The following is a 26,158-nucleotide window of genomic DNA, read 5'->3' on the forward strand; positions in this document are numbered from 1 at the left end:
ACAGTTAGCAATATCAGTTTTGAGGCTCAAAATCAGTCATCAGGAGCATCTTCTATTCTTAGCTACAATAGTACTATCTGAGGAGAAGAATGTATTTTAGATTGTTCCCTTTTTACCAGAAGACATTTGGTGTTTGCTATCGAATTATTGAGCTGATGTGACTTTGATTGTGAAAAGCACAACCCATTTTACCAACTAAGCAGTAATGTTCATTTACACGGTGGTCCCCTGTACACAGTGGTTCCCAGTATACTGCGATCCCCTGTACACTGATAGAGACTTGAAGACAGTTCAGTGTCTTGTCTTTTTATTGGTTTTTTGCAACATTGTTTGTCTAAGTAGCCACCTACTGCTGCTGAGCCATATCTTGAACACAGTGATATGGGTTCACCTGACCAGATTGAAAGACATTTTTTACTCTCCATTCTCCTTTAAGGAAACATATTGAAGGTTTATAGCATAGCTTGTCTTAACACACAGTCCAACAGTAATACATTTCCAAGTGACTTGTTTGTAAAGTAAAAGAATAAAGGTTTATAGATGTGTTTCATGAAGATACTCAGACTGTGTGACATCATTTTTGTAGCTGTCTCTTCCTATCTACTGCCTACCATGCACGTAATGAAAATGATGTCTTTGGCATGCAATCGCATCCTTGAAGACTCTTGACACATTTTCTGCAGAAATTGCTTATGTTGCTTACTTTTACTGGGACAGTTGTTCACTGGAGCTATCAGTCACCTGGACCAGGAGAGAAATATGAAGCCCCAGAGCATCCGCCATTTTCTGCAACACAGCAACACTGCTTCAGGAGTATTTTCCAGATACCCAAACTCTTGTCTAAAATGGGCAAAAACTGCTAAGTTCTTTCTGACCTTCCATGTGAAAAGACAGAACATGGATTGGGAAGGTTCGGCTGAAGATGATCCCACATTCAATATAGAAGAGATCTTGTTCTGTGCCTATTGGAGCTGTCCACTGGGTATCTGATCAAGAGAAATTGCTCTGGGTTAGATGAACTTTTACAGATGCACCATAGGAAGCATCCTTTCTGAATGTATCACAGCTTGGTATGACCTCTGATCTGCCCAAGACCACAAGAAACTTAAAGGGTTGTGAATGAAACCCAGTCCATCATGCAAACCAGCCTCCCACTCATTGACTTTGCCTACACTTCCTGATACCTCCGAAAAGTAGCCAGCATAATCAAGCAAAGAGCTCAACTCCAGACGTGAGGTGAAAGTGATAGCCCTTGACATCAAAGCTGCATTTGACCGACTGTGGCATCAAGGGGCCCTAGCAAAATTGGAATCAGTGGGTATCAGGGGGCAAACTCTCCACTGGTTGGAGTCATACCTGGTACATAGGAAGATAGTTGTTGATGTGGAGGGTCAGTCATCTCAGCTCCAGGACATCTCTGCAGAAGTCCCTCAGGGTAGTGTCCTAGGCCCAACAATCTTCACCTGCTTCATAAATGACCTTCCCTCTGTCATAAGGTCAGAAGTACGGGTGTTTGTCAATGTTCAGTACCATTCATGACTTCTGAGATACTGAAGCGGTTCACATTCAAATGCAACAAGATCTGGACAAATATCCAGGCTTGGGCTGACAAGTGGCAAATAATGTTTGCGCCACACAAATGCCAAGCAATGACCATCACCAAGAAGAGACACTCTAACCATCGCCCCATGACATTGAATCCCTCAGGTCAACATCCTTGGGATTATGATTAGCTAGAAACTCAACTGAACTCACCACATACATACAGTGGCCACAAGAGCAGGTCAGAGGCTGGGAATATTGCAGCACGTAACTCACCTCCTGACTCCCCAAAGTCTATCCATCAACTACAAGGCACAAGTAAGGAGTGCGATGGAATACTCCCCACTTGCCAGGATGGGTGCAGCTCCAACAACACTCAACTTGACACCATCCAGGCCAACCAACTTGATTGGCACCGCATCTACAAACATTCAGTTCCTCCACCACCAAAGGCCAGTAGCAGCAGTGTGTACTATCTGGAAGATGCACTGCAACAATTCACCAAAGATCCTTAGACAGTGCCTCCCAAACCCATTTAGAAGGACAATGGGAACACCACCACCTGCAAGTTTCCCTCCAAGCCACTCACCATCCTGACTTGGAAATATCTCACCATTCCTTCACAGTTGCTGGGTCAAAATCCTGGAATTCCCTCCCTAACGGCATTGTGGGTCAACCCACAGAACGTGGACTGCAGTGATTCAAGAAGGCAGCACACCAGCATCTTCTCAAGGGTAACTTGGGATGGGCAATAAATGCTGGCCAGCCAGCGCCACCCATGTCCCACAAATGAGTTTAAAAAAAGGGCCCTATGCACCTAGGACACACTCTCTTCCACGTTCTTTTGTTATGAAAAAGATGCAAAAGTCAGAGATTACCTACCAACTGACTTTGAACAGCTTCTTCCCTGCTGCCATCAGATTTTTGCATGGACTTATATTAAACTGATCTTTCTCTACACCCTAGGTCTGGCTGCAACACTAAATTCTGCACCCTTCTTTCCTTCTCTATGAATGGTATGCTTTGTTTGTAGCGTGTACAAGAAACAGTACTTTTAACTGTATATCAATGCATGTGATAATAAATCAAATCAAAAAATTTGTCTGAACAAAAGATTTATTGATAATATTGATGACTTCTTTTTTTTCTTGTGCCATAAAAGAATAGAATATCCTGTATAAGGTTTGAACGGATGGCAATGCCATGTGATATTTCTTGTGTGTGAGTAATTAACAAGTGCCCTTATCTCTTGCTGTTTAACACAACTGTAAACTGCTAGATGTTGATGTCAAAGATTAGTGAGCATGTGGAAGTGTGACTTTGAGCGAATCATTATTTTTGATAACATGGTAACTTTTTCACATCCGTGTAGTTCAGCCATCAATTTTGGTACTTTAGCTAGCCCCAGCCAAAATGTTTGTTCTCTAGAAAAGCTTATTTATTAGTCACAAGTAGGCTTACATCAACATTACAATGAAAATCCGCTAGTCGCCGCACTCCAGCACCTGTTCGGATACACTCAGAGAATTTAACATGGCCAGTGCACCTAATCAGCACATCTTTTGGATGTGGGAGGAAACTGGAGCAGCTGGAAGAAAACCCATGCAGGAAGTACGTGCAGACTCCACACAGACAATGATCCAAGCCAGGAATTGAATCCTGGCGCTGTGAAGCAGCAGTGCTAACTACTGTGCCACCGTGTCATCCATCTGATTGCTGAAGATAGGCATTTAGAAGATCTACCCAAGAAATACTGGTGGCTTTCAGTCTGCGATTGTGGAAACCAATGCAATTCACTAGATGAGATTTCAGTCTATTGGTTTAGATCCACAGGTAGCAGAGACACCAGAACTAAAGCAATATTCTGAACTGGTCTGAGTTAGGATAATATGACCGATCTCTGAATTTGGGTTAGCTTCAGTTCAGGTGTTTTTCAGGGAAGAAATAATGAAGACAAACTGAGTTCCTCAGTGTGTGTCTGAATGGTTTTGTGCTGCACATTCTGGTTAATGTTGGTGCCTAGGGACGGTTACTTTGCTGTATGTTCCGTTGACAAAGCAGGAATGTGGGATGATTTGAAATGGCATTGCTGGTCAGAAAACCTGTTGAAGGAAATTGTCTGACGTGTGTGTGCCCATTGTTCAGCTGAGAATGATTAAGAATCACTGCAAAGTTAATTGTTCTGAGACAATACCTTCACCATTTCTAATCTTACAAGACAGAAATCCTACCGCACTGTGTTTGTGTTAAAATAAGGGTTTCAGTATCATCAGTTGAAACTGATCAAGGTGAAAAAGCATTACCAAGGGTCACAGTGATGGCTGAACTGTCTTCCACTTTATGATTATTCAATCCACTGAGTGTGGAACATTACAAAAGGCCTTTTAGATTATTGGACTCATCAGTGTAGCGTTCCAATTCTACAGCTCATTTTCAGTTTAAGTTTGCACTCTGTGGATTGATTCTTCCCACAAATGCACAGAGTGTTGGCTCAGGTGGGAAAGCCAGTGTGAATCCTGCAGGTTTTTCTTGCTGCATTGAACAGCACTCCGTGCACCTTCAAAGGGGAAGCAAGATTCACATGGGGCCAAAGAAAACAGGCAATACTGGGTGTCCTGAGAAAGGGTGACCCCATCTCTGACTTCAATAAAACCTCAACCCGACAGAGATCAATACCCCTCATGGACATTGAGGCACCCCGCTCCCAAGGAGAAGGGAAGTGTCTGCAACAGAGCTCCCAGAGGGCCGTCATGACAGTACCACGGGGTCAGAGTGCCAGATCATTGCCTGAGCATATCTCTCACCCTCTCGGGGCTATACTTACATGTACACCCCTGGCATGGACATTTTGACTGGTTTTTGTTTTTGAAAGCCATCAGTGACTTGCACTAGTGTGATGTCAAGCTGGTTGGATGGGGAGTTCGGCTACGAGTGAAAATAGCAGCATCAATCCCATTAATGCGATAATTTATACACATCAGTAACCTGATCATGTCACAGACTGGGTATCAGGGAAGATTTCAATCTGAGCTGTTGCCGTTGCAAATCCCATTTTTGGCTTCTCAAGATTTAGCAGCCATTATGGGACTTGTTCCCACAAACAGTAGAGCCATTAGATTGCGGCCTATGAAGAATAAAATGTTTGGAGCATCCATAACATTTGTGTTGTACTATTTCCCCACATTTACCATTCTGTACAAAGAAGTACTTTCTGGTATTTGATCTAAATTTGCTGTTTATTTTTTCACATTCATGATCCCGAGTTCCTCATCAATTAGTCAGATAGACATATTTAAGCCATTTACTATTTCCTATATTCCAATGAAGTTCCCTTCCAGGTCTCCTCCTCGTCCAAACCACTCTCTGCCCCTACTTAACCATTCTCACCCCAGTTTATCTGACAGGCTAGTATAGGGTGGAAATTACATGGAGCCAGTCAAAGTATAGTGCTAATGAGTGTCACACTGCTTCACAGTGATTTTTTTTTATAATATGTATTTGCCAGGTTCCTGTGGGACTGTAAATGTGAATTTACAATTAATAATCACCTTACATCAAGACCCAAATGCAGATGGATCTTCAGTGCTTAAACAATTCACTGGTAGAAAGCTGAGGCAAAATTTTTGCAACAATGGAGTATCTCCTCTTCATTTTTAAAATGGCGGAAGTGGCTCAAAATCTTATGTCCTGCTCCTGAAAAGGACACTTCCTATTTTTGTGGGATGGGAGCTTTTCAAGCATGCACAATTTATGTAAATGGATGACCGTTTAAATCATCAGCAGCCTCCACTTATTTTGGTGGGCTTTTGTTTGACCAGAAGTATGAAACCTGGAGTGTGCAGATTAGACTAAGTAAGTGCAGCTCTGAACTTTGTGGATTCATTTATATAGCCAGGATACCCCTTTGGATCTAACAGTGGACACCTTTGGTGCCCTTTGGCAGAGGTCAGGTGCCCTTTGGGGTTAATAGGCAAAAATGTATGTAAAAGTTACTTAAATTCATTGCTGTAAAGCTCATTAGAACTGCCAACAGTCCTGTGAAAGTTGTCCAAACTGTCAAAAACACCTGCTGAAGCAACCTGTCAAAGGCAGCTGTCAAAAGCCCTTGTCAGTACTTTGAGTTACCTGTCAAAGGTCCATCAGAGGAACCTGTCAGGGCATCGAACAGTCTTGCCTTTAAATTTTTGAAAAAATGTTTGAAATGTTAAAAAAAATTATTGCCTACCATGTTGACGTAAGCCTGAGGGCTTTCACTGCTGGATGTGTGCTACGTGTCTGATTTCACATCCAACTGTTATCACAGTAGGGTGCCTACCATTTCAGAGCTTAATTTGACGACCTATGTATATTTGTAGACTCTTTGATGTAAGACTATGAATTTCAATGCTTGTTGTCATAAGAGATTAGACACTTGAATAATTGTTGGTTAAGGCTTTATTTAGTTGAAGGAAGGAATGCAAATGTTGCAAATGGATTTTTGTGGATTTTTGTTTAATACAGTGAGTTCTGCAACAAAAGGAGGGAATTTCACAACCCCTCCCACTGCTGGTATTTTCCAGTTGCAGTAAAGTCAATGGGTCTTTGAGTGGCTTGAGTCTCTAGCTCTGTGTCCAACGTTTAAAAATAAAGATTACAACGTGGAACATCCATCCAGCTCTCACACCTCATCACCCTGCACAGTCCCCATGGCACCGCATATTCCCATAACCTTCCTTTAATGGCACCCATAGTCCCTCCTATCCTCCGTGTCAACTATGCCCCTCATGCCAACCATTCAAAAGTCCATTGACTTTGCAAGTGGAAAATTGCGGTAGCAAGAGAGGCTGTAATGTTCTGCCTTTCTGTTGCAGACTTCAATATACTAAAAACAAAACTTATTCATTAAAACCCATTTACAACATTGGAATTTGAATGGCTCACTACATTTTCTGGCCATACTCTCACCATAACAGGGCAGTAAAATTCAGTCCCTAGAGCTTCTTATAGAACTTAATTTTATCCTATCTCTGCGTTGGCATGGTAAGTATAATGGCAAAGAATGGTGAGTGGGGGTCCATGGGTTAACATTAAGTTGGCATGGGGCTATAAAGAGCTGCGGGAATAGGGAGGACATGATGTGGGTATGCCGGCGTTGGACTGGCGTAAACACAGTAAAAAGTCTGACAACACCAGGTTTTAGTCCAACCTATTTATTTGATAATATTCTCACTAGCTTTCGAGGGGACAGCCTCTTCGTCAGGTGAATGGAGAGTTCTGGCCTCAGACAGAGCATATAAAGCACAGACAGTTTAGAGATTACTGATTAAAATGCGAATCCTTACACCTAACCTGCTGTTCAAGACCTGAAGTGGCTGATAATGTGAGTGGTAGGAGCACTGATCACAGTTTAAAGAGATGTGTATTGTCTCCAGACAGTACAGTAAGTGAGGTTTTGCAAACCCAGGCAAGTCACGGGGGTTACAGATAGTGAGACATGAACCCAAGATCCCTGTTGAGACCGTCCTCATGTGTGCGGAACTTGGCTATCAGTCTCTGCTCAGCGACTCTGCGCTGTCGTGTGTCGTGAAGGCCGCCTTGGAGAATGCTTACCCGAAGGTCAGAGGCTGAATGCCCGTGACCACTACTAATAGGGAGGGGCATAGTTGACACTTGGGGTATGAGGGATCATGGAGGTGGGTGGAGGGGCATTCTTAGCGTGGCAGATATGAGGTGATTATTGGGACCACTGGGGCAACTGATACCAATGTCAAGAGCACCACTTTGCCACCATGTCTGCAATCCAGAGACTGGGCAGTGATATAGTTTCTTGTTTACTGCTTTGTGTGAATCCTATAAAGTCTCTGGGAGTGGGAGGAGCTTAGCTAGCTGGCAGCAGTATTAAGACCTGAGATTTGAAAGTTTTGTGCACATTTTATTTTTTTTCTTTTGGTGCCGCATGCCCTGTAATAGTGAAGAATCAGTGATCAAAGCAGAGGACTATAATCAGAGGCTGGGTTCTTGAAGCCGTCCATGTTTCATGCAGTACAGATACACAGGTAGGAAAAGAAAAATCTGATACAGGAAATTGTTGTCAGCAATGGGATGTATGGGTATCCAGGGCTGGGAGGTGGTGATCAGACTGGGTTTTGGGTTGTCAGGATGGGAATGGCCGGAGTTTGGATCAGGATGTTTGTGTTGAGATTTGGGGTGCTGTGGGGATTCCCAGAGTGAGGATAGGAATAAACACTCCATAATGAACAAACAGCAGCATCATCATTCACTTTAAAGCATCTTAAATCAGTAGATTTTTTTCTACATCTGCTCGATGCTCAGATGACCAAAGCAGAATTTATACTGAAAAAAATCAGTTTTGCATACTCTAGCCCATGTCAAAAAGTCATGAGTTCAAGTTCCATTTGGCAATATGACACCCAGCGGAAATGGAGTGCCTCTTGAGGAATGCTAGACTGATAAACATCCCTCCCACCACCCCCAACCCGTCTCCCGTCTCCTGTCTCCCACTCTAAGCACTTGTGTGAGTGCTGCAAGAAACAACTACCAGCTTCCCAGATTAGTGATAAAAAACCAGGGAAGGTAGCTGACTCCAACTGGTGCAGGAAGTGGACTAATTTGAACCTGGAGGCAGCACAAAAGGCTTCTGGAGAAATGGCAGCTAAGACAGCACAGGAACGGATTGGGCCAAGATACAGATTGAGTTGAGGATGAGCAAACAAAGCTCAAGACAGTGCTGATGATGTTTTGGGACAGAGATGAGAAAATCCAAAGCTTATGGTTGCAAACTTGGAGATGGGGGAAAATGTGAGAATGGCCATATGAGGGAGAGGGGCTGGAGAGACTCGGCCAAAAGCAATTTTGGTTTTGTGTGCAACTCAGTTCCAACTGGATTGAATCTTTAGGAGGATTGGAAGTTAAGTATCAAGTATACATAGCTTGCACCATAAAATCAGCTTTCTGGTGTGATAGAATTGGTCGTTATCTTCATGGTGGAATAGAAAGCATATTCTACTTAAATGTTTTACATAACTAGATATAAAGGTACTTTTTAACATTTGATCAATGTCATAAGAAGCTTGAGCAAAATATTATATAAAGATTGACTTTAAAATAGATACAAACAAGACTTCTTGTTCCACTGTATTCTAATATAAGGGTATTTGACATAGCAAGGGTTAATGTGTACCACTCACATAAAGAGACACATGGCCTGAGACTACGATCAGTTGTGGACTGGACAAAGACCTGTGTAAAAGCAAGCATGGAGTTGGCTCATAGCTTGGGCCGTATATCTGTACTCTTTGGGTGGGACTTGCCAGCCTTTCTTGCCAGTGGATTGAGAAGATGCTGCTGAAGATGACCCCCTACGCTGAGTTCCCTTGTGGCAGGACAGGCAAGCCCCATAAAGTGCCATTGATGTCGGTGGGACAGGGAGACCAATTCCGGCGGCCAATAGCAAGCCACTTCCACCAGTAGAAAACACGCTGTGATGGTGGGACGAATCCCACCCTTAATGTTCACCAAAAAAAGAGACCTACTGAAAATACAACATGTATGACCACAGCCTTGATACATTCTTCGGTCATTCATGTTCCGACACTTTATGGACATCAGCTTTGGTTTATTTAATCTCTCAAACAACATGTCAGCAGCCACCTGCATTCTCCCTACAGGACCTGCCTCCTCAGCAGGAGATGGCTATTTTATGATTTAATGATTTTGTAAACTTCAGCTGACTGCCAATCATTACACTTTTAGCAAGAATTCAAGGCTGCAATTTGGTCTATGTATTTACATTAATGCTGATGATGCATTCACACTCTGTGCTCAGCATTTACACCACCCGTTTGATTTGTGACCTGGGAACATTGCCTATTTATACACAAGTCCTTTGGCGCCTTTCTTAGGGTGACCATTATCGTCTATGTGAAATCCTCTGGCTATTTTCCTGATAAGTGAATATCTTTGCACAGCTGTGTAAATATTGTTAGGTATCTTCTTGAGTGTTTTCCCAACTCTGTGTGTACTTCTTCATTTCAGCTGCCTTTCCAGGGGTGGCATAGTGGTTAAAACTGCTGCCTCACAGCGCCTGTGACCCAGGTTCAATTCCTGGCTTGGGTCATTGCCTATGCAAAGTCTGCACATTCTCCCCGTGCCTGCATGGACTTCCTCCCACAAAGACATGCTGGTTACATGCATTGGCCATGCTAAATTCTCCCTCAGCGTACCCAAATGGGTGCCCGAGTGTGGCGACTAGCTGATTTTCATAGTTACTTAATTGCAGTGTTAATGTAAGCCTACTTGTGACAATAAATAAAATTTAAAACTTTAAGCAGTTTTTACCTCATTTATTGCTGTTTCTTTCTGTCTCATTTGCTAGTATTTAAAGTCCAAAGAAATCAATGTGAACTTTACTCTCTTCAACACAGCCATCAGGTTCTTCAACATTTCCTTCCATCTCTCACTTATTTCATCACGGTTTGCTATGGGGGGAAGACTTCAAGGAAAGGAGGGAAGAAGAGAAGTCAATATTGGACAGCTTGAGAAGTGAAGGAAGTTACTGGCAAAAGAAAAGAACAATCTGAGGGTGAGGATGAGGTATCTAAATGGATACAAAATTGGCTTCTTGACAGAAGGTGGTTGTAGAGAATTGTTTCTTCAAACTGGAGGCCTGTGACCAGTGGTGTGCCTCAGGGATCAGTGCTTGGTCCATTGTTATTTGTCATTTATATTAATGATTTGGATGAGAATATAGGAGGCATGGTTAGTAAGTTTGCAGATGACAATAAGATTGATGGCTTATTGGACAGTGAAGAAAGTTATCTCCAATTACAACGGGATCTTGTTTAATTTAGACAAATGTGAGGTGATACATTTTGGTAGATTGAACCAGGGCAGGACTTACTCAGTTAATGGTAGGGTGTTGGGAAGAGTTACAGAGCAAAGAGATCTAGGGGTATGTGTTCATAGCTCCTTGAAAGTGGAGTCACAGGTGGTCAGAGTGCCGAAGAAGGCATTCGGCATGCTTGGTTTCATCGGTCGGGATATTGAATACAGGAGTTGGGATGTCTTGTTGAAGTTGTGCAAGACATTGACAAGGCCACACTTGGAATATTGTGTGGAATTCTGGTCACCCTATCATAGAAAGGATATTATTAAACTAGAAACAGTGCAGAAAAGATTTACTAGGATGCTACCGAGACTTGATGGATTGATGGCTGGATAGACTGGGACTTTTTTTCTCTGGAGCATTGGAAGCTGAGGGGTGACCTTATAGAGGCCTATATAATAAGGCATGTATAGGGTGTCAGAGAGGAGTAGTACTTCTGGTGGGGGAACATGTCGCATCCTTCCAGCGTGGTTTGTCTACCCTTTGTCCCCACCTGGCACTCAGCTCTCACCTGTGGCTCCCTGTAGTTGTTTGCATGCGACAGCAGCCACACCCCGGGCAACGGCCTCGACAAGCTGGCTAAACCAGGTGAGGGTAGCCGACGGGTCTCAACCCTGGGTGAGATAGGGAGATGTCTATCCCAGCATGTGAAGACAGACTCCGGCGGATTGAGCGGACAAGACCAATGGAAGGTCCAGTGGTCAAGAAGGCGGTCTCTAAGTATCGTGGAACACGAAGAGCAGGACAAGATACAGAAGACGTCCCGGCCATCCACTGCGCCTAGTCCCATCTCCAGCCGTCTTGACTCTTGTCTTGTCACTGGATCCAGATGGGAATTGGGAAGAGTGAGTGAGGCTGACGCTGCACAATTCTCCCTCACTTTAATCCAAATCAAGCGCTAGTTTCGACACCACCATCGTCAGTGTCCTGTTCAACCCTTTAAGTCCTGTGGCTATGGGCGAGCAACAAAGCAGCAGGTGTGGATACACAGGGAGTTGTAGTCACGGACCTGCACACAGTTGGCCCAGATCTAATGGTGGTTTTCCGCTGACCGAAGCAACCGTGAAACTCGGTGCCTACCTGGGCGACTGAGCAGTCCTCTTCAGGAACGCACTGCTCACCTCCATAGAATGAGGAAGGGGCTAGAAAAGGTGCCCTAGACAATGCCTGCTTCACTACACCCTGGCCAGTTTACCGCGGCTGGCAGGGATCCCATCTTGCGGTCGAACAAACAAAACAGAACACGAGGTAACACCGCTCATCATTGGCAGTTGGAACGTGTGCATGCTTTTGGACAACTCTACAGCAGACAGACCAGAGAGAAGAACAGCCTTAGTTGCCAGAGAGCTTGCAAGATACAACATTGACATTGCAGCCCTGAGCGAAACTCGTCTTGCCAACGTAGGTCAGTTTACTGAAACTGGAGGTGGATACACTTTTTTCTGGAGCGGTCGCGGCAGCGATGAGCGTCGTGATGCTGGAGTTGGATTCATCGTCAGGAGTCACCTTGTTCGGAAACTTGATAGTCTACCCAAGGGTGTAAACGACCGGCTTATGACATTACAGTTTCCGCTGCAGAACAGAAGTTAAGCCACCCTGATCAGCGCCTATGCCCCCACAATGAACAACCCAGACGAGATGAAAGACAAGTTCTATGAAGAACTAGATGCCCTACTATCAGCAGTGAGCAGTACCGACAAACTGATCTTGCTTGGTATTTCAATGCAAGAGTAGGGTCTGACTCTGCAATCTGGCAGGGAGTCATTGGGAGGCATGGAGTGGGCAAGTGTAACAGTGACGGCCTACTCTTAAAGAAGACTTGTGCAGCACATGACCTCCTCATCACCAACACAATCTTCGTCTGCCTACCTATAACAGGACCTCCTGGATGCACCCCTGCTCTGAGCATTGGCATCTTATCGGCTATGTCATTGTCAGGAGAAAAGACAGGCAGGATGTCAGAGTGACCAAGACCATGTGTGGTGCTGACTGCTGGACACATCACAGGCTCATTGTCTCCAAAATGAGGCTCCGCATCAGACCCAAGAAGTGACCACAAGGAAGCAAGGTTATGAAAAGAATCAATGCGGCCAAGCTAAAGAACCCCAGCATAGCTTCAGCACTGGCTGAAGACTTAGAAATCAAGCTTGCTGACCTACACCTCACAGGCAGCGCTGAGGATGATTGGGATGCTTCAGGGATGCTGTCCATACATCTGCACTGAAGATGCTTGGACCCTCTACCTGCAAGCAGCATGACTCGTTTGATGAAAATGATGAGGAGATACAGGCTCTACTTGTTGAAAAGCACCGTCTTCATCGGGCCTGTCAGATCGACCCATCATCAGCTGCCAAGAAAAATGCTTACACCAGTGCCTGCAGGACAGTCCAGAATAAACTGCATAAAATTCAGGATGCCTGGCTGAGCGCCAAGGCAGATGAAATACAGGGATACGCTGATAGGAACGACTTGAAATGGTTCTATGAAGCCCTCAACACCCTCTATGGGCCTCAATCTCTCGGGAGTTCCCCCCTCCTGAGTACAGATGGTACAACTCCCATTATAGAGAGGGCTCAAATTCTGCAGAGATGGGCTGACCACTTTGAAGCTGTCCTCAACCGACCGTCATCTATTAATGATGAGGCAATAGACAGGATTCACCAGGTTGATATCAACAGCGCCATGGATGACTGGTAGTAGCTGAAGTCACGAAAGCTGTCAGCCAGCTATCCAGCAGCAAAGCCCCAGAGGCAGATGCCATACCTGCAGAGATCTACAAAGCTGATGGTTCTGTACTTATTGAGAAGCTCACCGAGTTGTTCCAGTTCTTTTTGAAGCAAGGATCCATTCTTCATGAACTTAAAGATGCCTCTATCGTACACCTCTACAAGAGGAAGGGCAATCGGCAAGTATGCGACAACCACCAAGGACTCTCGCTGCTCTCCATCACAGGAAAAACCCTCACAAGAGTCCTGCTAAATTGTCTGGTCACTCATCTGGAGCTGGGCCTGCTTCCCGAGTCACAGTGTGGCTTCCGCAAAGGCCGTGGGACAACTGACATGATTTTTGCTGCACGCCAACTTCAGGAGAAGTGTCAGGAGCAGAATCGTGAGCTCTACACAACCTTTATTGACCTCGTGAAAGCCTTCGACACTGTCAGCCAACAAGGTCTGTAGAGGATCATGTCAAAGTTAGGCACCACCCCCCCCCCCCCCCCCCCCCCCCCCCAAATGATGGCACGATGGCCAGAGTACTGGATGGCGGAGTATCCTCTGAGGTATTCCCAATCACCAATGGCATCAAACAGGGCTGTGTGCTCGCACCCACACTGTTCAGCATGATGTTTACTGCCATGCTGAATGGTGCCTTCCAGGACAGTGTCGCTGGAATCAGCCTCAAGAACAGAGTGGATGGGAAGCTCTTCAACCTGAGGAGACTTCAAGTTATTACCAAAGTGAAGGAGACTGTTCTGAGAGATTTCCTCTTTGCCGATGACTGCGCCTGTATACTGGCTCAGAGCCAGAGATGCAAGTCAGTATGGACAAATTTTCCACGGCTTGTGACAACTTTGAACTCACCATCAACATTAAAAAGACCGAAGTTATGCACCAGCCTACTCCTCATGCACCATACACAGAACCCATAATCACAATCAAAGGGCAGAAACTACAGGCAGTGCACCAGTTGACTTATCTTGGCAGCACCCCCTCCCAAGCAGTGACTGTTGATGCAGAAGTTAACTGCAGAATAGCGAAGGCAAGTTCTGCTTTCGGTAGACTGCGCTCCACTGTGCGGGAACGTCGAGGAATCAGCCCAGTAACAAAACTGAAGGTCTACAGTGCCGCGATACTCACTACCCTCCTGTATGCCTGTGAAATGTCGACTGCGTACCGAAGGCATGCAAGACAGCTCAATCATTTCCACATGACTTGTCTTCACAGAATATTATGCATCAGATGGCAAGACCAAGTACCAGACACTGAAGATCTCTCTAGAGCAAGTCTACCGTCAGTCCACAACCGCTGATGAGAGCGCAGACCCGGGGGGGGCAGGTCATGTCATCCGTATGTCAGACGAGCGCATACCCAAGCAGCACCTTTTTTGGGGAACTGTCTGTTGGAAGAGGTTCACGTGGAGGACAGAAGAAATGTTTCAAAGACACACTCGAGGCCTCCCTGAAGTCGCTTGACATTGACATGACCACCTGGGAAACGCAGGCACAAAACCGCCCTATCTGGCACTGCCTCATCCACAAAGGCTGTCAAGTTCACAAAGCAATGTGTATTGCTGAAACACAACTTAAGTGCGAGCTGCGCAAGTCCAGAGCCACCAGCGCAACTACCACAGTGTCTACACAAGTCTGTCCAATATGTGCCAGGACATTCCGTGCCCAAATTGGCCTGATCAGTCATCTTCGGACACACTGCAACCAGCCTCAAAATGACTAATGGTGTTGAGGTCCTCGTCAATAATGATGGACGAACAACTATAAAATAATGAGGGGCGCAGATCAGCTCGATAGTTAATATCTTTTCCCAAAGATAAGGGAGTCTAAAGCTCGAGGGCATAGGTTTAAGGTGAGAGGGGACAGATTCAAAAGTGTCCAGTGGGGTAATTTTTTCACACAGATGGTGGTGAGTGTCTGGAACGAGCTGCCAGAGATAGTAGTAGAAGCGGGTACAATTTTGCCTTTTAAAAAGCATTTGCATAGTTACATTGATACGAAGGGTATAGAGAGATATGGACCGAATGCGGGCAATTGGGATTAGCTTAGGGGTTTGAAAAAAAAGGATAGCATGGACAAGTTGGGCCAAAGGGCCTGTTTCCATGCTGTAAACCTCTATGACTGTATGATTCCATGAGATAGAGAGACATGGAAAGACAACTTTGCATCAAAGACCTCTCTTTGGGCAGAGCACATGTGATAATGACGATGAGAACTGCCTATATTCTTGAACCTTTTCCTGTACAATGATTTTTTACCCAGTCTTTCCCCTTCACTATCAATGTCTTAATCTTTGGTCCCTTTGACAAAAGGCACTACCAGTAAAACTCAGCAAGCTTGATCAGTGAAGCACCGACGCATAAACAAGAACATTATATGCTTTAAAAAGATAAGGGTTTGCATGCAAAGGATGCAGGCTCGGATTGACTTTCATGAAGACATTAGGCCCTGCTTCAATTGGTAATATTGTAGAATCGTACAGCTCAGAAGCAGGCCATTCAGCCCTTTGTGTGTGTGTGCCGGTTCTTTGAAGAACCTCTCCAATTAATCCTGTAGCACCCCATTCTTTCCCAAGATCCCTACAAATTTCTCTTTTTAAATATGTACGCATTGCTTTTTAAAACTTCTTATTGAAGCCGCCTGGCAGAGAATTCCCAAACTGGCTGTGCAAAAGAAATAATCAGCTCTGGATTTTTTTCCCTAGTTATCTTGAATCTGTGATCTCTGGTTAAAGGGCTCCTGCCAGTGAAAACAAATTCTCCTTATCTAATCAATCAATATCCCTCATTATCACTCAATTCAATAAAATCACCATCAGCACTCACATAGCTTGACAATATAAACCATTTGCTATGGAATATAGAAGCTATTTCCTATTAGTATAAAAGTAAAATACCCCGGATGCTGGAGAGCTTGACAATATTAATCATTCCCTCTGTAATATAGAAGCTATTTCTGATTAATTTAGAAGTACTACGGATGCTGGAGATCTGAAGTAAAAACAAATTGCTGGAAACACTCAGCAGGTCTGGCAACGTTTGTGGAGAGGGAAACAATTAACGTTTTAAGTGCAATATGACTTCTTTTATTGTTCCAGAGAATGATGCAATTGGACTTGAAACATTGACTGTGTATCTCTCTCCACAGATGCTAGCAGACCTGCTGGGGTTTTTACGTCAGCATTTTTTTGGTATCGCTTTAGGCTCCAACTGACAACAGGAAGTTATTTGATTTATTAATGTCACATGTACTAACTTATAATGAAAAGTATTGTTTCTTGTGCGCTATACAGACAAACCATAACGTTCACAGAGAAAGAAATGAGAGTGTTCAGAATGTAGCATTACAGATATAGCTAGAGTGTAGAGAAAGATCAATTTAATGCAAGGTTAGCCCATTCAGAAGTCTGACAGCAGCAGGGAAGAAGCTGTTCTTGAGTCGGTTGGTACGTGACCTCAGACTGTTGTATCTTTTTCCTGAAGAAAGAAGGTGGAAGGGAGAATATCCGGGGTGCGTGGGATCCTTAATTATGCTGGCTGCTTTGCTGAGGCAGCGGGAAGTGTAGACAGAGTCAGTGGATGGGAGGCTAGTTTGCGTGATGGATTGGGCTTCATTCACGGCTTTTTGTAGTTCTTTGCATCTTGGGCAGAGCAAGAGCCCATACCACGCTGTGATACAATCAGAAATATTGCCTTCTAATGGACTTTTTAAGTCCATTTTCTCAGTCATTCTTGACAATACTAATGAGGAGAATTGCTTTTGGTCACCACCAGGGATTCTGAATTATAGAGGTTGAACAATGTTACCCAAATGTGACCTGCAAAGCTGATGGTTCCAAAAGAAAATAAACAACATAGATCTGCCAACTCTTGGAGCTCGGAAGAAGAATCAATTGTTAGGAAACTGGCACGAGGCTTGATGGGCAGTCAACACTGAGAACATTTAATACTCCGTGGAAAATCTTGCCTTTCTCTCTGATGGCAGATATCTTGCCACACCAATGGGACTCCTAACAAATGCTTTCCGTTCAGATTCGAAGAACAAAGTGTTCCTGCCAAAAAAATGTCTTTCAGGTTCTGTGCCCTGAGGGGAAAAAGGGACATTATGATGTTATACCACTGTTGGAATGACTCAGAATTAGCCCAGGCTGTTGAGAATAGTGATGCAATGTTTTTGATATTGCCCTCAGTGTGAACAGATGAACGAGCAAGTGCGATGGGTTGGAGTGATATATCACTGTTTACTAATTGGAATTTCTTCTGCAAAAAAAATAAGTAGCACAGGGTCTGTAATTTATGAAGAGCTGCACTGAATGATGAACTATCAACAAGATAAAAGAAAGTGGCCTAGAAATTGGTCTGTACCCAAGTTGGGGCAAGATTCCTTTGCAGTGCATGCTGCAAGCACTTAATGAAGTAAAAGTTGGCCACTCGGCCCCTCGAGCCTGCGTCACCATTCAATAAAATCATGGCTGATCTGATTGTAACTTCAACCCCATATTCCTGCCTGCCCCCAATAACCTTTCACCCCCTTGTTAATCAAGAATCTATCTCATTCAACCTTAGAAATATTCAAAAACTCTGCTTCCATTCCCTTTTGAAGAAGAAAGTGCCAGAGACTACTGACCCTCAGAGCAAAAAATCCTCCTGTCTGTTTTAACTGAGTGACCCCTTATTTTTAAACAGTGATCCCTCACTCTGTATTCACCAACAAATGGAAACATCCTCTCCGCATCCATCCTGTCGCCACCCCTGATGATCTTTAAGGTTTTGATCAAGTCGCCTCTTACTCTACTAAACACTAATGGATGCAAACCTAACTGCTCCAACCTTTCCTCATTCCTGATATTAGTCAAGTAAGCCTTCTCTGAACTGCTTCTAAGATATTTACATCCTTAAATAAGGAGACAGTATGATACACAATACTCCAGATGTGGTGTCACCAATGTCATGTACAATTGAGGCGTATCCTTCCTGCTTTTGTAATCAGTTCCTCTCAGAATAAACAATAACATTCTTTTAGCCTCCCTAATGACTTGCTGTCCTTGCATACTAGTCTTTTATAAGAACATAAGAACATAAGAAATAAGAGCAGGAGTAGGCCATCTAGCCCCTCGAGCCTGCCCCGCCATTCAATAAGATCATGGCTGATCTGAAGTGGATCAGTTCAACTTCCCCGCTTTCTCCCCATAACCCTTAATTTCCTTGTCTATCAGAAATCTATCTACCTGTGACTTAAATATATTCAACGAGGTAGCCTCCACCACTTCAATGGGCAGAGAATTCCAGAGATTCACCACCCTTTGAGCGAAGAAGTTCCTCCTCAACTCCGTTCTAATTCTCCGTTCTTATGATTCATGCATTTGGACATCCAGATTCCTTGGTACCTCAGCACTCTGCAGCTTCTCACCATTTAGATAAAAACCTTCGTTTATTCTGCCTCCCAAAATTGGCAACTTCACATCTTCCCACATTAATACTCCATTTGCCAGATCTTTGCTCAGTCACTTAATCAACTTAACCAATCACTATGTCCCTCTGTAGCCTCCTTACATCCTCTTCAGAATTTACTTTCCTACATACCTTTGTGTCGTCAGCAAATTTAGCAACCATACATAGAATCATAGAATCCCTTCAGTGGAGAAGGAGGCCAGTCAGCCCATCAAATCTGCACCAACTCTTTGAAACAACATCTCACCCAGGCCTGATCCCATAATCCCATGTATTCTACCCCACTTATCCTCCTAACCTGCACGCTGAAGAGCAATTCAGCATGACCAATCAACCTAACCCGCACGTCTTTGGACTGTGAGAGGAAACTGCAGCACCCAGAGGAAACCCACGCAGACACGGGAGGAAGTACAAATTTCACACAGACAGTGACCCAAGGCTGGAATCGAACTTGCATCCCTGGCGCTGGAGACAGCAGTGCTAGCCACCATGCCACTATGTTGCCCCAAACCCTTCAGTCCCTTCATCCAAGTCATTCATATAAATTGTAAAATGTTGAGGGGCTAGTGCTGCTCCTTGTGCCGCACTATTTGTCACATTCTGCCAACTGGAAAAAGACCCATTTCTGCCAACTGTTTTTTGTTTGCTAGCCAATCTTCAACATGTTACCCACTCTAACATGAGATTTTATTTTGCGTAATCATCTTTGTGGTACTTTATCAAATGCCTTCTAGAAACCTAAGTACAGTACATCTACCGGTTTCCCTTTACCACAGCACATGACTCCTTCAAAAAACTCCAATAAATTGGTTAAACATGATTTCCCTTTCAGAAAACTATGCTGACTCTGTCTAATTGCCTTGAATTTTTTTCTAAGGGCCTCCTGTATATAACATCTTTAATAATGCCTCATAACATTTTCCCTATGACAGATGTTAAGCTAACTGGACTGTGGTTTCCTGCTTTCTGTCTTTCTCCCTTTTTCAAAAAGGAGTTACATTTGTTATCTTCCAATCTAATGGAACCTTCCCCAAATCTAGCGATGTTAGGAAAATTATTAATTCTCTCATTTAGCCAGGGTTGAGCCCATCCTGGGGTTTGTCAGCCCGCAGACCCAATAATTTGCTCAATACCACTTCCCTGATGATTGTAATTTTCCAGAGTTCGTCCCTCACTTCCACTTCCTGATATACAGCTATTTCTGGGATGCTACTTCTGTCCTCCCTCATGAATATTAATGCAAAATACCTGTTTAATCCATCCATGATTTCCATTACCAATTTCCCAGACACATTTTCTACAGGACCAATGCTCATTTTGTTAACTCTTTTCTTAAGTAAATACCAATGGACAATCTCATTATCCACCTTTATATTATTAGCTAGTTTTCTCTCGTTTTCTATTTTTTTTTCCCTCCTTAATCTTTTTGCCATTCTTTGATGTTCTTTATATTCTTTCCAATCTGACCTGCCACTTGTCTTTGCGCAAACATATCCTTTTTCTTTAAGTTAATACAGTCTTTAACTTTTTCATTTAACTACGGATGATAGGCCCTCCCCTCATTTGACTGAGTCTATTCTGTGTATTCTGCCAATTAATCTCTATTAATCTATCCCTTAAGCAAATTTGCCAGCTCACCTTAGCTAGCTCCACTTCCATGTCCTCATAACTGACCTTATTTAAGTTTAAAATACTAGCCTTTGGCACGCTCTTCTCTACCTCAAATTGAATGTAAAATTCAATCATGTTATGATTACTGTTACCTCAGGGTAACTTTACTCTGTGGTTAACAACGAATCCTATTTTGTTGCAGAATAGCAGGTCGAGTATAGCCTGCCTTCTAGCTCCAGAATGTTATGTTCTCAGAAATTATTTCAAAAATGTTTTATGATTTCCTCGTCAACACTACCTTTGCCTATCTAATTTTTCTAGTCTTTCTGCTTATTGCGGTACCTTACTGATGAGCTCCCATTATCTCTTTTATATTCTGTCATATCATGTAGTTACAATTAGGGAGCTTGTACACTAGTTCCTCAAGTGACTTCTACCTTTATCATTTCTCATTTCTGTCCAATCTGCTTCTACATCTTGATTTCCTGAACTTAGATCATCCTTCTCCATTATGCGAATACTATCATTAATTAACAGAGCTCCCCTCCACCTTTTCTTAATTTTCTGTCCTTCCTAAATATTACGTCCCCTTCAATATTCAGGTCCTGCTCTATGTCATCCTGTAGCCATGCCTCTGTAATGCTATTAGATTATACTTATTTCAATTTGCTCTATCAGTTCGTCTGTTTTGTTTTGAGTGCTGCGTGCATTTAGATACAGAACCTTTAGTCATTTTCATCATTTTTGTAGCATTTTCCCTTACATGCTGATTGACTTAAATTTGTACTCTCTGTCCCTTCCTGCCATGGTCTATTTATTATTTCCCATATTGGTACCTTCCTCGCTTGCATTATCTCTACTCTTTCGCATCACCATCTTTCCAAATTTGATCCCTTGCCCCCACTTTAAAGCTCTTTCTGCATCCCTAGTTGTGTGGCTCACTGGAATATCAGCCAGAGCATGGTTCAGATCCTGGCACATTGGTCAAGCTGGCTCTCTGACTGTTATTGTTGAGCTGCTGGCAATAGGCACAGGCTCAGCTCGCCAATACCAATGAGGATGGTATGAGGTTGGAGCATTGAGACAGGGGCGATGGTGCATGATTTTGAAAGGGAGCCTTAATGTGGTGGGGTTTGATTGCTGGCAGTGTTGACCATGTCTTCTGTCTGTGTGAATGTCAACTGTGATTGGAGTTTCAAATCCAATTGTGTCATTGGGTATTTGATTGGTCTTCTGCTCTTTCCCTATAGTGTTGCAGCTTCAGTATTTGTGGTTTGCTGAAAATTTCAGAACTGTATTCTACACCTGAATTCCCTGCAAAGTCAGTTCATGCTACTTTGCCACTTAGTGCCAGCACAAAACCATTTCCAATACTTGGTATGAAATTAAGAGTTTAACCAGGGAGTCTGTCTGACTCCTCTTGGCTTGAGAAAGAAGGCCACTCTCAAAACCTTCTGGCATCCCATTGGATGTGGCTAGGTAAATGTCCAGGTTATCTAATGCACAGCCTGGAGACTTGGTAAACTTGGACAGATTTGCAATTTTGATATTTCAAGATGTGGACCAAGCGGTCGACAGAACATAAGTGCACCAAGCTCATTCCCAGCTGAGCACCATAATAAAAATCAGCAACATTTGACTTCTTTCACCTGTGCTTGGTCTTGGCTATTCTTCCTACTTTCTGATTGATCTCATTCATTCACAAACCATCTTCATCCTACAGTGGGAGCAGTGGGTCTTTCACAAGATGTTTTTGGTTTAAAATATTTTTGTAATATTTATTGTTCAGTAGTACATTCATTTGCATGCCACACAGAATTCTGAAGTCATTTGAAGAAATATCATTGACCATATAATTGTTGTGGTATCATGCACCAATGTGATTGCATTGTACAAATTATGTGACTTACCCGTGTGTTGGGTAGTACTGAATTTATGCTGTTTATGTGGTTCCTACAAGTACCCAGCCACAACTCACTTGGCTTCCTTTGTCTCTACATCAAACGCTGATGAACTCCATTCAAAGTTCCATTTACCAGTACGTTAAAAGAGCTCTGTCTTTATGAAGCCAAGTACTGATTGTGCCTTTTGTTCCAGGAGGGAGATCATCTATCGTTTCTGTTCTGAGAATGTTCTTGCACAATGATGAATTTTGATACTCATTGAATTGTGTACTGGCAAATACGTATCTAAAAGTTAGCCAAATGATGTTTCATTAAGTCAGCTCCACCAATTTAGCTGTTAATGCAGAACAAAATAAACTGCTGTTTGACAGCCATTCGCCACTTTAAGCCTTAACTCTCTGCAACATCGTTACACCATGCCTGCAGTCTAATATCTAGAGGATGCATTGCAATAACTTAGCAAGGCTTTTTTGACAGTACCCATGCAAGGCCATGACCTCCATCACTAAGATGAACATGGGCAGCAAGTGTATAGGAAGTCTGCCTTCTTTCAACTTCCTCTCCAAGTTCTATCATGAAAATGTATTGCCATTTCTTTGTGGTGGCTTGGTCAAAATCCTGGAACTCCCTACCTTTGTTGGAGTATCTTCTTCATGGGGATTACATCAGTTCAAGATGTCACCCTACCACAACTGTCTGGAAGGCAACAAAGATAGACAATTAATTGTAATTCTTACCTTGCCCAGCTAATCAGATGTGAGCAAAAACGAGAACCACAATTCCACTCTTTTTTTGTCCACAAGTCTGAACACCACCTTTTCTATTGATCATGCTTGCATCAACTCTTACTACTCTTTACATGTGCAAACCAGTTGCGGCTTTTATTTTGATGAACATTTATAAGTTTTAAACTTGCAGTGCAGTCAGTCTTTTTGAAAAGCTGCATCAACTTCTGTGCATTAATGAGTGGGCTATTTCACTAGCATTATTTTTTTCTACCTTGTACAATTTGGAATGGGATTTCAGGAGCTGAGGCGCCTGTCTCCAAGGTAACCAACCGCTGTGGCAGTCGGGTGGTTTTGAATCTCCCTTCATTTTCTGACCCAAACCGAGAATAATATAATTCAAATATGGAAGGCCTTAACAGGCAGAAAATACTGGAAAAGGTTGGGGAGTATATTCTCTGGAGTTGAGAAATGAAGGGTAATCTCGTTGAAATATAGAAAATATCGAAGAGACTTGACAGAGTAGATACCAGAAGGTTGTTTTCCCTGGCTGAGGAATCTAGAAGATGGTGGAGATAAGCAACAAGAATTTAGGACCTGGCAAGTTTGAGTGGCATGGTCTACTCCTGCTTCTATTTCCAATGCTTATGTCAGTCAACTTTACTTAAAGGCTTAAAAAGCTATTGTTTAAGTCTAAGAGGTGGCAGATTTCAAACAGAAATGAGGAAATATCTCACTCAAAGGATCATGATTCTGTGGAATTCTCAACCCCACAATGCCAGAACATTAAACAAATTGAAGGAAGAGAAAGCTTGGTTTTTAGTTAGCAGTGGGATGTAGGGTTATGCAGAGCAGGTAGGAAGATGGAGATGAGGCTGAGATGAGATCAGCCATGATTGTATTGAATGGCAGAGCAAGCCCGAGAGGCTGAATTGCCTATTCCTTCTCCTTGTTCTCACGTTCATTGAGATTGTACACTGTGATTTTGCTGTAACGTGGCCCGCTTTAGTGTGGAATGTGGGTTCATTTATCATTTTATTATTTCAGAACATTGTTGAAGTGTAAATGTTCAATACTCCCCAAGTACTTAGAAACAGCCCATGAGCTGGGAGGTTCCTGACTAATTAAGATGCAAATTTTCCCATTATAAATACTAGTCAAACTTGCACGATAGCCATCCAAGGATCAGTGTGAAATCATATGTCCTCAATTGCCTAAATAAAGGGCAGTTTCTACGTAAACATCCATTTTGGAAAGAATGGGGATTGCTGAATCAACAATTGTGGATGACAAAAGATTGAACAGAAGTTGAAAATTGTGTTGGTGGAGATGGATGAAGGTGCCCACACAAGGTGGCAACTCTGCACTTTCAACCAATCATCTCTCAACAAGGCTGTATATGTCAATATCTGATCAATCACATTGCTAAAGTTTTAGTATCCATTACATGGTCAAGGCTAAAAGAAGGAGATGATGGGCATTTAAGCACTTTAAATGGGGAATGGCTGGGACACTGGGTTGTGTGTGGGGAGATCTGTGAGGCTGAGTAAATCAATAAACTCTCAATAAAGAAAAGCCTTGGTTTGTGCTTCACCAATATGCTTGGAACCTATTAACAGTACTCATGTGGTTCCCTCAGCAGAAAGTCAAGATTGCACTTGTATTCGCTCCTGTTATTCAAGCTCAGGCGCAGAGGTTATGCAGCCAAGTGAATGGAAACACGAATGCTTTAGTAGAGTTTTGAGGTAGCAAAGGATGCTTAGCAGGATGCAAGAACTGATGCAGCATTTTACAAGTTATTATCGGAGGACATTATCGGTCTGTGGATCACAGCAACATTTCTGGTTGAATTAACAACATGAAGGAGGATATGCCAGAGAACAAGCTTACAGCTGCAACGAGACAGCCCTGTACGAGAAAATGTTAGTAGAAAAGACAATAATAACAAGGAGCAATACTAAACAAACAAGCACAATGAAACAGATAAAGACAATAATGACAGTTTTCTTTGCAGAAACATAATGGGTGAAATTTCTCCTCCTGCCTGCCATGGAAATCATAGTGGGCATGGGCGGGCCATGCAAAGGTTCATTGACCCTGGGTGGGAATTTCCAGCCTTGGGGCGAGTGTGGTTGGAAGATCCCGCTCAACTTGTCTACACAAGGATGCTCTACAGCTCATTGGAAAATTCACCAAAATATTCCATCACCTAAACCTAAAATAACTACCATGTCAGAGCTCAAGAAATGCCAAAGCCTGGATGATTTCATCAATTTTCAAAGACTGGTTCCACTATGAACTTGTACCAAATGTCAGTGAACATCTTTAAACTATTAAAGAAAGTCAGTTTACTGCCTGACATTCATGGAGAACCTGGTGACATGAGATGGGAACATCAAATACATCCAAACAAATGTCAAATATTCAACACTGGACCAAGGCATCATACTGATCTTCAAACATAACTACAGAAAAGAAGTAATTAATCCATGTAAGGATGACATTGTAAGTTGCCTGGAAAAAAACTGAGCACCTTCGTGTGTAGTCGTGGCTGGTGAGAAGAGATAACTGTATCAGTAATCTCCTGGAGACGTACCTTGATGCCGCCTTTGAGATGGAAAATACCAGAGATGATATGGAAGATTTCAAAGGCTTCGTTGGAGAAGGAATTATTGGAAGCAAAGAGAGAGCTATAAACTCTGGATCTAACGCTCCCAGCCTGAACAATGCTTGAAGCTGAAATAGATAATAGCAGGATTAAAGCATGATTGACTATCAACACCAAAGAAGATACCAGCGAGATAATGTCAGCTGATGAAATATTGCGTAACAGATCCAAACCGTAAATATTGCATAACAGATCCAAACCATAAAGACATTCCCCAGGCTGAATAAGACAATGATGATGATGCTGAGACTGAGCCACTGATTCTATACAGTCGCCCACTATCTAGGAGTATCACTGAGATTTTTGGAAGTCGATGAAAAATCAATTGCTCCAAGTCTGACATAACTTCAGAACATGCTACATCTAATAAAGGCAGAGACAAGGAATTAAAAATAACTGTGTTTCTTCCACATGCATTCATCCATTTGACTATTTAAGATTGCAGCTGTATATACGTATCTCTGTCGAGAAGAAATAGCATTCTATTTGTTTCAACTAGTTGTCTTCACTTTGTTTTTATTATTCTCGTGACTGGCTGAAAGGACCACATTATAACATGGTCTCACCTATTATGCAGCCTTGTAATGTGAGCCCATTGGAACAGGAGCCTTTTCAGCCTTTCAGTTTGATTATGGCTGAGCTGTGTCCT

At 43.0% G+C, this 26,158-nt stretch overlaps 1 protein-coding gene across 4 annotated transcripts in view; it reads left to right on the forward strand.

Annotated features, from left to right (window-relative positions):
- The window catches only part of cntn1b (contactin 1b), a 683,679-nt gene that overhangs the window by 267,660 nt on the left and 389,861 nt on the right, over positions 1 to 26,158 (forward strand). The gene's annotated exons all lie outside the window — the stretch shown is intronic.

Source organism: Carcharhinus amblyrhynchos, chromosome 6, assembly GCF_965287045.1.
Source record: "Carcharhinus amblyrhynchos chromosome 6, sCarAmb.v2.hapA, whole genome shotgun sequence".
Lineage (NCBI taxonomy): Eukaryota > Metazoa > Chordata > Chondrichthyes > Carcharhiniformes > Carcharhinidae > Carcharhinus > Carcharhinus amblyrhynchos.